Source organism: Spermophilus citellus, assembly GCF_964194105.1.
Source record: "Spermophilus citellus genome assembly, chromosome: 18".
Classification (NCBI taxonomy): Eukaryota; Metazoa; Chordata; class Mammalia; order Rodentia; family Sciuridae; genus Spermophilus; species Spermophilus citellus.
In genome coordinates, this window is record NC_138200.1 from 22,525,157 (window position 1) to 22,539,431 (window position 14,275).

Consider the following 14,275-nt stretch of genomic DNA (forward strand, 5'->3'; position numbering starts at 1 on the left):
TCAAAGACAACCTCAGCAATTTAGGGACAGCCCTAAGCAATTCAGTGAGACACTGTCTCTAAATAAATTATAAAAAGGGTTAGGGATGTGGTTCAGTGATTGGGTTCAATCTCTGATACCAAAAAAAAAAAAAAATCCAGTTGTTGTGGTTTGGATGACAGGTGACCCCAAAAGCTCATGTTTGACAATGCAAGGTTTAGAGAAGAAATGATTGGGTTATGACAGCCTTAACCCAATAGTGAATCAATCCCCTGATGGGATTAACTGAGTGGTAATCAAAGGTGGGTAGGGTGTGGCTGGAGGAGGTGGCATGGCTTTGTGGTATATATTGGCTCTCTGGTGAGTGTAGTCTCTCTTTGCTTTCTGATCATCCTGTGAATTACTTGCCTCTACCATTCTCTCCACCATGATGTTCTGCCTCACCTCGAGCCCTGAGGAATAGAAACTGCTGTGCATGGATTGTGTCCTATGAAACTGTGAGCCCTCAAATAAACCTTTCTTCTTCTACAGTTGTTCTGGTTAGGTCTTTTAGTCACAGCAGTGAGAAAGCTAACTAAAACACCAGTGTCTCTCTAACATATTATCACAACATCTAGGATAAAATCCAAAATAACCTGACATGTGTAAAAAGAAAAACACAACCCAAACTCTAGAGAGAAAACACTCAATGGCTACAAACATAAAATGACTTTAGAGTTTGGAAGTATCCAACAATCATTTTGAGGCAGCTATTCAGGTTAAATACCCCTTATCTGAAATACTTGGGGTCAGATATGTTTGGAATTTTTAAAATTATTTGCGTATATATAATGAAGATACCTTGGAGATATCTTCATTATATATATTCTCTCCTTAGTCCCTGCTTTATAGTCTAGAAAGTCCAGTGTTCCTGAGGCTGAACACAAAATTCCCAAGTCTGAACACAAAATTCATTTGTGTTTCACATACCTTATAAATACAGCCTGAAGGTAATTGTACATGATATTTTTAAGGTCTGTATTCTGACTGCCAACTCTCACATGTGGTCAGGTGTGGAACTTTTCACTTGTCGCATCATGTCACTGCTCAATATTTCAGATATTGGAGCATTTCAGATTTCAGGTTAGGCATGTTCCATCGTATAAGTATGCATATGAACATAAAGGAAAATCTGATCGTTATAATTTTAAAGATAAATGTTCTCAGAGAAATAGAAATGATAGGCAATTGCACAATGATGTCACTCTCCTAGTGAAATCCACTGGTTGTTGCTGAGACATTTACACTTGCAGATATCAGCTTCTAAGAAAGAAGAAAGATTTCTCCATCCAGCTCAGAGTTATCTGGGTTAGACCATACTACTCCCTGTTCAGTCTCTTCTTTCAGAATAGGAGGCACCAAACAATCTACAAATCTTCTCTTGAGAAACACCTTAACTCTCTTTTAGGCTCAGGAAAATGTGACTGCTGCCCCCAAAACCTGAGGCCAAAGAAAAAAACCCAGAGCTTCTTCAGCTAGAACCCTACATACAATGTCCACTCGATTGCAACCATGACACAGTGACAAGGGAAACTTCCTCTGGACTGAATCTTTCAACACCACTGTTATGGTTGGGATCTTAAATGTCCCCCCAAATTTCAAATGTAAAAATGTGTCTGAGAGCTATAACATCACCAGTGAATTAGGCCACTGATGGATTAACAATTTGAATGGACCACCACAGGCAAACGAGGCATGGCTGTAGAAAGTAGACATTGGGGACAGGCAAACGAGGCATGGCTGTAGAAAGTAGGACATTGGAGATGTGCTCTTGGGGATTATGTCTTGTCCCTGGCTCCTCCAGAATTCTCTCTCCCTCTCTCCCCCCTCCCCCTCCAGAATTCATTCTCTCCCTCCCTCCCTCTCTCTCTCTCTCTCTCTCTCTCTTTGCTTCCCAGCTGCCATGAGCTAAAAGCTTTCCTATGACATGCCCTTCAACACGATGTTCTGCCTTACCTGGGGCCCAAGCAATGGAGTCAGCCAATAATGGACTAACCCTCTGAAACTATAAGCCCTAAATAACCTTTTTCTCCTCTGAGGTAGCTCTTGTCAGGCATTTTGATCACAGCAATGAAACACAACCACACAGCCCAAGGTTCTAAGAAAATGTAGGTCTTATAAAAGAGCTTTGTTAGAACTGTTCAGCTTAATTTCCATAAGTTCTTTCTGACGAATAAAGACCTCTATTTCCATTCATAATGGAATAAACATTTAACAACTAGAAATTTGGACAAAACATATGAAATAATGCTTTTCATACCGATAATATACATCAAAGGACTGACCTCCAAGAGAAGGGTGAAAGAGAAAATGAGCCTCAGGAATACTGGACTTTCTAGACTATAAAGCAGGGACTAAGGAGAGAACAGCCGGGGCTGGCTGGGGTTGTGGCCCAGTGGTAGAGCACTTGCCTAGCATGCATGAGGCACTGGGTTTGATTCTTTGCACCACATACAAATAAATAAAATAAAGGTCCATCAACAACTAAAAAATATTTATAAAAAAGAAGCAGACCTACTGAGTTGAGGAAAAAGGGATCAGGGTTCAGGAAGCCTGGAACAGCTGGAATTTTCAAGATAGAAAACCACAGAAGAAGGAGAGGTACAGAGAGGAGCTCCAGCAATCTGCTTAGGAATCCTCACATGTCACATGTTGAATATTAAGTTGTGCCTGCCTAGAGTGAAGCTCTACAAGGTCAGGACAAAAGGAGAAGGGGGCTGGAAGCTAGAATATGATCAATGTTGTAGCTGGCACCAGGCTGGGAAACATTTTAATTATGATCAGCCACAAGTAAATAAGCAAAAAATCTTTAAAGCATCCAAGAAAAATGTGTAGTACATACAGAAAAAAAGTAGGAATGAGAGTTAACATTCTGTCAGAAACATGATGTCTCAGAAGACAATTTTTAAAAAAACTACAGTAATGAAAGAAAACAGTAACTGGCAACCTAGAATTTTATACCTAGCAAAAAGATCCTTCAAAAAATAAAAATGAGATGAAGATTTTTGAGACAAACAAAGCCTGAGAGAATGTATTACCAGCATAATTACACTATAAGAAGTATTAAAGAAAGCTATTCAGGTAAAAAAAATATCATCAGGTAGATACTGAGAAAGTCAAAAAATGATAAGTATGTGGGTAACTATAATAAACATTTTATTTTAAAAAATTTAAGTGGTAACTAAGACAAAAATAAAACTGAGAAAAACAGCAAAAGAATGGGAGGGGAAAGAGAAAACCTCTTGTTCTAAGGTTGTTACATTATTTGCCAAGTATACAATATTCTCTGAAAGTAGATTGTGAAAATATGTACTGTAAGCCATGGAACAATCACTAAAAATAATAAGCCAACAGTTTTTTTTATTTTTATAAATTAAATATGTTTAAATACTTAAAGCAAGAAAAAAATAAAAAGATAAAAGAGGAACCAAAAATGCATGGGACGAACAAAACAAACAGCAAGATAGTAAATTTTAACTCACACTCGTCAGGAGTTATACTACATATAAATAATCTAAACCCTCCCATTAAAGAGCAGAGATTGTCATACTGAATAGAAAGGCAAAATCCAGAGCTGGGGTTGTAGCTCAGCAGTGGAGTGCTCACCTCTGACATGCGAGATCCTGGGTTCGATCCTCAGCACCACATAAAAATAAATAAGTGAAATAAAGGTATTGTGTCCAACTATAACTAAAAAATAAACAATTTTTAAAAAGGAAGACAAAATCCAAATAAATGCTACCTAGAAAAAATTTATATCAATCATACTTTTTAAAAAAAGTATAAGAATTAAAAAATACATATCACATAAACACTAATAATAAGAAAAATGGTTAGTGTACACCTGTAATTCCAGCTACTAGGCAGGTTGAGGGAGGAGGATAACAGGTTCAAAGCCAGCCTAAACAAAACAATGATACTACTGCAAAATAAAAAATACAAAGGGCTGAGATGTAGCTCTGTGATAGAGGGCTTTCCTTGTATGTGGAAGCCCCTGGGACCATTACCCAGTTCTACAAAAATAAATTAATACACAAACAAACATCAAGCTGGAAACTCAGGATAAGTAACAGTGCCAGTGAAAAAAGATACACTTGGGCTGGGTATGGTGATGCATGCCTGTAATCTCAGCTACCCGAGAGGTTAAGATAGAGGGATCACAAGTTTGAGGCCAGCCTGGGCAACTTAGTGAGACCCTGTCTCAAAATAAAAAATAAAAAGGGCTGGGAATGTAGCTCAGTGGTAGAGCATTCCTGAGTTCAATTTCTACTACCACAAAAGAAAAAAAAAAAGGTGGTGGGGAATGGGGATATATATCAATGGTAGAGTGTTTGCCTAGTGTGCACAAGCCCCTGGGTTCAATCCCCAGTACTATGGGGGTAGGGAGGTACACTTGCTTATCATAAAAGGATCATGTGATCGAGATGATACAAAATTATTAGTGCTTACACATTCAAAAGAAATGTCAAAATACATGAAACCATCAAGACCAAAAAACTAAAAAGCAAAACATAAAAATACATATTTATGGTTGGGGATTTCAATGTTCCTCTCTCAGTAATTAATAGAATACGCAGAAAGTAAGAATACAGAGCACTTAAACAAAATCACCAAATAACTCAAGTTAACTGACATTTATAGAATATTACACTGATTAACAACAGAATAACACATTTCTTTCAGTTGTATATAGAATGTGTAATAAGTCAATGTGATAGGTCATAAACCAAGGCTCAATGAACTTAAGAGGGTTGAAATTAAAAGAATATACTCGCTAACTATAATGAAATTAATTTAGAAATCAGTAACAAAAACATAACTAGAAAATCTCCAAATATTGAAAGTTAAGTGACATATTTCTAATTAAATAGACTTCTAATAGATCAATATGAAATGATAAAGGATACTGAAAAAAATATTTTGAAATGAATGGAAAGGAAAAAAGAACATATCAAAATTGGTGGGATGCAGCTAAATCAGTACTTCCAAAGAAACTTTTGGTTTTGAATACTCACAGAAGAAAATAAAGGTCTAAAATCAATTCTAAAAGTTGCTATTCCAAGAGGTTAGAAAAATAAGAGAAATTTTAACCTAATGCAAGTAAAATAACGAGTGAAAATAAATAAAACATAAAACAGGTAATTTATTTAAATGCATGAAACTAGCCTTTTTCTTTGAAGATGTGAAACTTTTTGGAGAATTTTACTACCTAATTTCAAGACTTGTTATAAAGCTATAGTAATCAAAATAGTATGGTATTGGTGGATGGATGCATGTAAGATTAATAGAACAGAAGAGAGTTAAAAAAAAGCCCACACAAACATGGTCAATTTATTTTTAATAAATATGCCAAAGTATTCAAAGGGGAACAGACAGTCTCTTTAAAAAATGGTGTTGAAACAGTTGGAGATCCAGGTGGGAAAACACTGAACTCTGACTCTTAATTCAAACCATACAGAAATTTACCTTAAAGTAGTTCATAGACCTAAACTTATTTTTAAAAAAAACATAAAACTACCAGAAAAACATACCTAAGACTTTGGAGTACACAATATTTTAAAAATAGGTCACAAAAATCAAACCATTAAATTAAAGAAAAAAATGATCAATTTGGATGTCAAAATTAAAACTGCTCTTCAAAACCTATGGTTAAAAAAAATGAACAGGCAAACCATGGTGCAAAGAAAATAATGTGTGTGTGTGTGTGTGTGTGTATCTGATGAAGGACTTATATATTATCTCTGACCACCAGTGAAAAATTCTCCAAACTGCACAACTTGGCAGTTCTTATTTCTCTTTCTGTAAATGGCCTTTATCATTAATTTTTAAAAATTTTTTTAATAGTGCACCTTTATTTTCTTATATGTGGTGCTGAAAATGGAACCCAGTGTCTCGCACATGCTAGGCAAGCACTCTTCCACTAAGCTACATCCCCAGCCCTTTATCATTAATTTTTAAATTAGATTTCCTTTCTTTTTTTGAGCTGATTTCAGCAGTTCCTTGATTTTTCTAGATATAGCCTGTTGTTTTAAGATGTGAAAAAACTTCTTTCAGTTTATTGCTTATTTGTTAATTTTGTCTATAGTAGACATTTTTCATTTCATCATTTCTCTGGGGCTAGGGTTGTGGCTCAGCAGTAGAGCACTCCCCTAACACATGCAAGGCAAGGCACCAGGTTCAATCCTCAGCACTACATAAAAAATAATAAATAAAATAAAGGTATAAAAAACCCCTCATCATTTCTCATCTTGTGGATATGCTTTGGAGGTGATGAGAAATCCTTTCCTATCGCAGATATATTATTATCTATGCTAATTTATCAGCTTTATACTTTCACCTTTAATAACTATATATTTAATCTACTTGAAGTACATGGTATGAGGTAGGAATCCAATTTTACTTTTTATCCATTACAGAAAGTCAACACTCCCAGTGCCACTTACTAAATAATCTGGGCTTTCTCTAATGATATATGATTTTATCTCACATCACAATATTTTATAATGTCACATACATAATTGAGTTGTTTCTGGATTCTCCAAACTATTCCACTTATCTGTTTCTGTATCAATATCATATTATTTTAATTACTATGCTTTTGAAATTTGCTTTTATGCTGGTAGAGTAAGACATCCCCTTTGTTCTTCTTTTTCAAAATTATCTTAAAAGACTGGAGATATTTATTCTTCGATAAAAATTGTAGAACCAGTTTCTCAAGTTCCAGTACAATTGAGCTGGAATTTTTACTGGAATTGCATTGAATACACAGACCATTTGGTGGAAAAATTACATTCTTTCAAAGTTAAGATATTATCCCATTAATTGTGTATTCAAGTCTTTTGAGGTCTACACATAAGAGTTCTAGATTTTTATCCTTAAAGATCTTATGCATTTTTGTTAGTTGAATCCATGAATACCTCATCATTGTAGAAGATGGCTTATTGTATAAATTTTCAAGAAATGTATTATTGTTGCAGAGGACAACTCTCTTATCAGGTTACTTAATTTGTCAATTGTCTTGTTTTCTATAATGAGGAACACTAGACAATAATAATGATGTTGACTTTTTGCTTCCAATCTTCACATCACTCAATTTTCTCACCTTCTTGCATTGGTCAGGACTTCCAAATGATTGTCCCTCCATATTTGCAGGCTCCACATCTGGGGGTTCAACCAACCTCAAATCAAAAGTACTTCGGGGGGGAAAAAAACCCAGGCAATTTCACAGGTATTAAACAACACATGCATGATATAGTAAAATAACTACATAACATTTACATTGTATTGGTAATATGGAGATTAAAGTAAGGAGGAGGATGTTCATAGGTTATAAGTAAATAATATGCCATTCTCTATAAAGGACTTGAGTATTTTCAGATTTTGGTCACTTTGGGAAGATCCTGGACTCAAGGATACCAAGAAATGATTGTATCATCATGGCTAGAGGCCGAGCCAGAGGGCATCTTTATCTTCCTTCTGACTTAAAAGGATGAAAAAGTTTGAATTTTGGCCTAGTGCTTATAAAAAAAAATGAATGCAAGCATTCAGATATCTGCTAATCTTTGAGAAAAATCCCTGAAATTGGACAATGTAGGCTGGATTTGAGAGTAAGACACTGGGTTGAAATGGCTCTTCTACTAATTCAGGTAAAACATGATGCGTGAAACATAATGTAGTGTAGTAGATATTAGGGTAGCAGAGAATTGGGTGTCAGGGAGATGAGCGTAGCTCATCATGAGTTCAGCAGAGAATTGGGGGTTGAGGGAGAAAATGATGTGTGATTTGGGGACAGATCAGATTCCCAAAAGTGAGTTAAGATTGATGCTCCGTTTGAGGCTTGGCTGCTTGGCTAGGTGGATGGCAATGCCATTCACTGAAGAGATCAAGGGAGAAACAGTTTTGGGGGAAGGAATGGGGGTTCTGAACTTCACATACGTTGGCCTAGAGAAGTTGTGGAACATCCAGTGAGGAATCTAGTAGTAGTATGGATGGAAGAACATGGAGTTAAGAGCAGGGGGTCTGGGTGAGAGGATGGAGATTAGGTGTGATGAGTCCAGATGATCTCAGTTAATGTTCACAAAGCATTTGGAAAAGTGCCTGGCATGAAGATACATGGGCTAGCTGCTCTTAGAATACCAAGATTATTCGCACACAGATAAGAGTTAAAACAAGAATGGAGACCTTCCAGAAACAGCCCAGAAGTCAAAGGTGACGAGGCATAAAGCATGGCCCACTCTAATCCAGGCTGGGCAGAAGAAAAATAGCAGGAAGGGTGAGTGCCAAGAAGCCAAAGAACGAATACCAAGGAGGAGTGCGTGGCTGCGCTTCACCACGAACAATATGAAATGTGGGAGTCAATGCATCCTTCAGAGTTTTATATAGTTCTGTCTCCTCAGGGCATAGCCAGCACATGAAACCCGCGCACCTAGACCTACTTCGGGACGCGACAGACCTCAAAGACACCGGAGCGCCTGCGCACGCCCGGCCCCGCCCCTTCGCGGTGCGCAACCCGAAGAGGCCGTGAATAAGGCATGACTCCGCCCCTACCGCTCCGGCCACGCCCATTCACGGTGAGCATCGCGCAGACTCTTTGCACACTGACCAGCTGGTCCTATCCCAGCACTGCGGAGTGCCCGCGACCAACTTGCCCGGGAAGTAAGCGATCAGCTCCAGTGTACCCGGCAGGCGTCTGGGTGGCACAATTCCGTACTCCGTACGCCAGCGCTGTACAACCGGGACGGCCAGCTCGCAACTGCGCAGCCGCAGCCGACGTGGGGCGGGACGGGGGCGGGACCTACATGGAGGCGGGGATTGTGGGCGGGTCCATGTCACGTGGGTAAACACACCGCACGTGGAGGGCAGCCTGAGCTACTAGGGCGGAGCTGGCTGGTGGCTTTGGGGAGGAGGAGGGCCGGCTACGGAGTGCGCCCGCGCTGGGAGGCCCCGGGCAGGCGGCTGGGCGGGGGCGGTCAGGCTCTGGCCCGAGCCTCAGTTTGCTGAAAACATGGCAAATACTGACTTTGGCTAAGTCGGGCCAGGTCCTACCCTAGGGAACTTAATGAACTGGGGAAAACCATATAAAGTGTGCGCTTTCCCATTTCACAGATGGGGAAAAGAAACTTGCCCAAAGCCACGTGGCTAGCAAATGGGGCAACCAAGATCCGACCTCGGGCAGCCGGCACCTTTAGAGCTCGGACTGTGGCTTACATTATAGGACTTCTGGGTCCTACTTCAAGCATTTTGCGCTGGCCCCTCGGGACCGAGCGTAGTCTGGGTCCCTTGGTGAGGCCTGTTTTCCTGTTTGTGCAATGAGGTAACAAAGATACCCGTTCCAGAAGAGACTTAGAGGAGGCTCTCTCCAAACCGTCGCGATTGTTTCCGTTCGGGTGTGGCGGGGACAGAGTCGGCCGGGACCTCTGGCCCCACATTGCCTCTCGCTGGACAGCCCCTCCTCCAGCGCATTCCCTCGACGCTGTCTTCTCCTGAATCCGAGCAGAGGCAGCGCCCTCTGCAGGGGCAGCACCCATGGCACTGAGGCTCCTTCCCTAAAAGCTGACTTCTACCCAAGCCGGCCTCCTTTCTCTCCCCTCCTCCTTCTCCACCGGCCTCTCCGCGTGACCAGGGGAAGGCGCAGCACACGGAGTCGGCCCGGCCTGGGGCCCAGCCAAGCTGTCAGCCCAGATTGGCGGGGGTTGCTGGAGGCCTCGGAGGGGGACAGGAGTGCTCAGGATTGGAAAGAAGAAAATGTTCCAGGCAGAAGAGCTGAGCTGCAGCCTCCAGGGGAGTTCAGAACACCTTTCCAGGCCCAGCAGCCAGAGCCACCATAGGGATCCCCTACCCAAAAGGTGATACCTATGAGCTGGTTAATTGGATGTCTCTTTAAACCAGCCCAAGCTTCCCATGAGTGCAGTGTGGCCGGGGACCCTGAAAATCTCTTCGTGTCTCAGCCTCCCCCACCGTTTTTTTTTTTTTTTTTTTAAACAGGGCTAATGTTATACCCACCCCATAGAATTGCAGGAGAATTAAACGAGTAAACAGGAGTCAAGCCTTCACAGCAGTGTCCTGCCCTTTGAGGAGCACTCATTACTAGGGAGGAGTCCCGTGTGGATGGGAACTGTGTACTTTCCTGCTGTCTCAATCCAAGTCCCCTGGTCCTAATTCATTCCTCAAAGTTTATTTTATGAAACTTCCCATACAAACTTCTTCACACAGCAGCTTGCTAATGCAGTCACTGTGACACATCAGAACAGTGACATAAGATTGCATAGTGATCCACAAGCTGAATCCCCCACTTGCCTCCTGCCAGTTCACTTAAATACTGGCTAGCCTCAGCATGGCCCTCTCTGATAATGCTCCTTTCTTTACCCACCCCCACCCCTTGCATCCCCAGGACCATCAGCTACCTGTTTGACTGACTATTCTGTTCCATGCCTTCCTGAACTACAATGTAATATTGGGCTAGGCACACTCCCTCTGCTTCAAGGGGGCAAAACTACCCTGCGTGGGTTTCTGGGTGGCAGACAGAAGCATGAAAAGCCCTGCCCAAGGCTTTGGTTAATGAAGACCATGCTGTTTCTCTCCTGAAGATCAGGTTGGGGGTTCTTTTGGGTATTGTCCCAAGGAAAAGGAAGGTGGAAGCACAGAGACCTAGGGCATGCCAGAAAGGAAAATTGGGGAACTTAGGGATCAGGGAGACCTCAATTGTGATCATTCCCTGCTAGGATGAGCTCTCTCCTGAAGTCAGATGGTGGTCAGGCTTCTCCACTGGGATGTCCAGAATCTTCCTTGCCTGGCATAGAGACCGTACTGTGGAATTAGGAAATCCAAGAGGATAAATGACAGTCGTCACACAACTGCAGCAAGAGGAATCCTGCTGTTGGAAGCAGAGTGTTTGCAGCTGTTTCAGAGCATGCTCACATCTCTGCTGTCACTCATTATTTAGGAGGGTCTTTGTTGTTGTTTCTGTATTTACTGCTTTTGACAAACCAGTATCCCTTTCTTTTTGTGGTGGAGCCAGGTAGTTCACATGGTCTGACTGCAGTCCTGCCCAGAGACTGACACATGCCACGTGCCTAACTAGTCAGAGTTCTGCATTCCTCTGGCCACAGCAATTAGTGATCCAGACTGGACCAATGAGAATCATCCCCAGAACTTTTGCTAGAGGTCCTGAGAAAGAGGTATTTGCTGGCAGAAATGTCAGCCTGGAGATACTAGCAAGTATACTACATGAAGTCAGCACATGACAGACAAAGCAGAGTTGAGCAAAGTCAAGAGCCAGATTCCTGAGGGTAGCATGTAAACACCCAGATCCAGCCATGCCTGAAACCTAGATAGATCTATACCTTAGTTATTTGTCTGAATCCATAAGCTCATATGAATCCATAAATTCTTTTTTTTCTCTTGGCAATTTGAATCATATTTCTCTTACAACTGAACTTTTTCGTATCTGACCCTCTGTTGTTCCAAAGACCATAATCACAATATTTGATTGAGAGTTGAGGCTTCATGTCACATCAGAAGTGGAACTTACCTGTAAGTGCCCCTGGCAGGGGCTTTGGCCTGCTCTGGCCTATCCCCTGGAACTGCTCTTACCTCCTGACCATTGAGTTGGTGGCCACCCACATTGGCCTTGATTGTGTGTTCTTTGGGCATCTGCTTTCTGGGTCAGTCTTGTCCATAACTATATCCGTAGGACCTGAAACAGAGGTTCTCAGCAAACATTAGTGGAAAGAGTTCATGAGACATTGAGGCTTCTGTGGCTGGTTGGGATTTGTGAGGGGTTCAAAAATTCAGGATCCCCTAGTGCTGCTTTCCTCCCCCACCCGCCACCTGCCCTTGGTACATGCTGGCCCTAGTATCCCATCCCCTTGCCTCCCACTTCTGCTGATCACTTACTCACTCACAAGTATTTAACCCTTACCTTGAGCCATCTCACAGATGATGGTATGGCCAGTAGAGAGAGGAATGAGTTTTCAACATTAACATACCCCTCTAGATTGCCCTACCACACTCTAAAGGCTTGGGTACTCTGGACACTTCCAAGAACACACTCCAAAAGACCACAGCTGCTACCCACCAGGAAGCCAGAAGGGGGGCATGAAAACCACACAGGAGGAGAGAGGTTGCTGCTGGGACCCAGACTGTGCGCCTCCCAAAATGTGCAGTCGGCACATCTGCCTAGAGAAAAAGGGAGGCCCAGAATCACAAGCTTTGTTATTTTTACTTTTTGGTGCGAGGGGCCATCTGTGCAGGTTTGAGCTTGTCTGGAGGAAACCAGGATTTGTAGATGAAATTCAAATGCAGGATTTCTTTGCAGGCTGTCATGCTGAGACTTTCTCCAGGAGCTGGGGTGGCAGTGCTGATATTTTTATAGCAGCAGAGCATGCCAGAGTCCAGCAGCTGTTCAGGGTAAGTGTGCACACAGGGCCTTCTACCAGAGTGCTGTCAACTGCCTCAGTAAACTGACCCCAACTGCCTGGAAGGAGGAGGTCTGGAGAACAGAAAATCCAGTGGGGGGAGGAGGTTGGCAGTTTCTAGAGATAAGGGTTAGGGAGGCTCTTATACCCTCCATTATTGCTGTGGATCCTTCCAAAACTACCTAAATAAGCATGCAATTGTAGACCCATGCCTAGGATATGGCCGTTGCCCCCATTTTCAATTATAGGTCACCCTCCTGCTCCCTGCATGGAAATTCAATTACTGCCCTGTTTGAGCTGAAGGTGGAGATGTCCAAGTTGGAGACCCCCTCTAGCATCTTCTCACAAACCAGGCTTCCTGTAATGTGGGGTCGGGAAAGGCCATCCAATCTCCTTTTGACATCATCAGTGAGAGTCCTATATAGGGCCCTCCTTGTAACAGCTGCTGCTGCTGCCTGGGTACCAACCCACACATCACATGCTGATGAAGTTTGCATTCAAATAATAACATAAGTGTTATCTGTGAAAACTTGTCTCTAATTTGTAGCACAAAACATTGGATGTAGGCTGGATGCTTTCCTCGGCACTTCTCTCCTGGGCCAGATGTGTCACATGTCCTTCTTAAGGTGTCTACCAGGACGAAGGGGAGAGGACATGAGATTTAGCACATATAAATTTAGAAACTCTTTGATGCTGTTCCTGATAACTTGTTCCAGGTCCTGGGGGTGGTAGGGTGGTGAGAGAAGAGGGCAAATGATTTGTGACTCATCCAGTCATTGCTGTGCCCCTTAACAGTCCTGCCTTTTTCTATTTTATCCCCAATAATTCAATGTAATAATAGGCAGGGGCTGTAGCCAAAAGTGATCCATAACTATTCACTTTTTTTTTTCTTCCAGAAGAATCCTTAAATGAAGAATGGGATTTGAAGTACACCAAGAGGAGTCTTCAGCTCAGAAATACTGCCCCCAAAACACTGTCATTGCACCCAGAGAGAACCCCATCCCAATGTGTGGGATCATAGCAAAGCAGAGTAGAGGAAGATGAGACAGGGACTAGGAACATAATGACAGACACTGCCAGGCAGGACCACTTTACCAGGGAGAGTAAGGTTCAAAACTGACAAGGAGCTCAGATAAGGGCTTCCAAGGCCTTGCTGGACTCCAGGCTGTGCTGAGGTTGACTAGCTTGGGTGGACAGACTGCTGTGTCTTTTGGGGTTTTTTGTTTTGTTTTGTTTTGTTTTTTTCCCCACAGAAACAAAAGGATGAAATCATTAGCATCAATTGGGCACATTCAGTGTAGATTACTGACATGCCATTGTTATGAGGATAAAAGAAATATAATTAATAAACCCCACCCTGCCTGTCTTTTATGCTTCCACGAATTCAGTATTGACATCTGCATCTATCTCATCCCACAGATGAGCCATCCCTTTCAGCTGGCCTGGACATCGCTAAAATGAACAGTGCCGAAAATCACTCCTGGGATCTGTAAGCCCATCTTTCTCAGAGGCAGTCTGTCTTCTCGAACAGTTTTCTCCATCAAAGAGGCTGAAGCAAGAGAGGGTTTCCCAGCAGCCCAGTTCAGGTTCCATTCTAGGAGGAACAAAGCCTGCGGCTGTGGCAGAGGAACCCCAAGTTTCCTCCCACCTAGGATTTTTTCTTCAGGGCCACCCTGCAGGGCAGCCAGTGACCTTTTGGGCATCAGTCCTTGATAGGTATGGAGATTCCAATACAACAGCCTTAGAATCTCACCTGCCTCACCTCTGGCCTTGACATGCCTTAGACGGAATGAGGGCTAAAGGTCACCCTGGAGATCTCTGAGAGGCCAGGGGATTTGGGG

The 14,275-nt window shown here is 42.3% G+C and overlaps 1 long non-coding RNA gene across 1 annotated transcript in view; it reads right to left on the bottom strand.

Moving 5' to 3' along the window:
* The window catches only part of LOC308638295, a 48,876-nt gene extending 40,113 nt beyond the window's left edge, over window positions 1–8,763 (bottom strand). Inside the window, exon 1 of the long non-coding RNA XR_014019818.1 lies at window positions 8,621–8,763. This is a non-coding gene — a long non-coding RNA (uncharacterized lncRNA). The remainder of the gene's footprint in view (window positions 1–8,620) is intronic.
* Window positions 8,764–14,275: the final 5,512 nt, after the last annotated feature.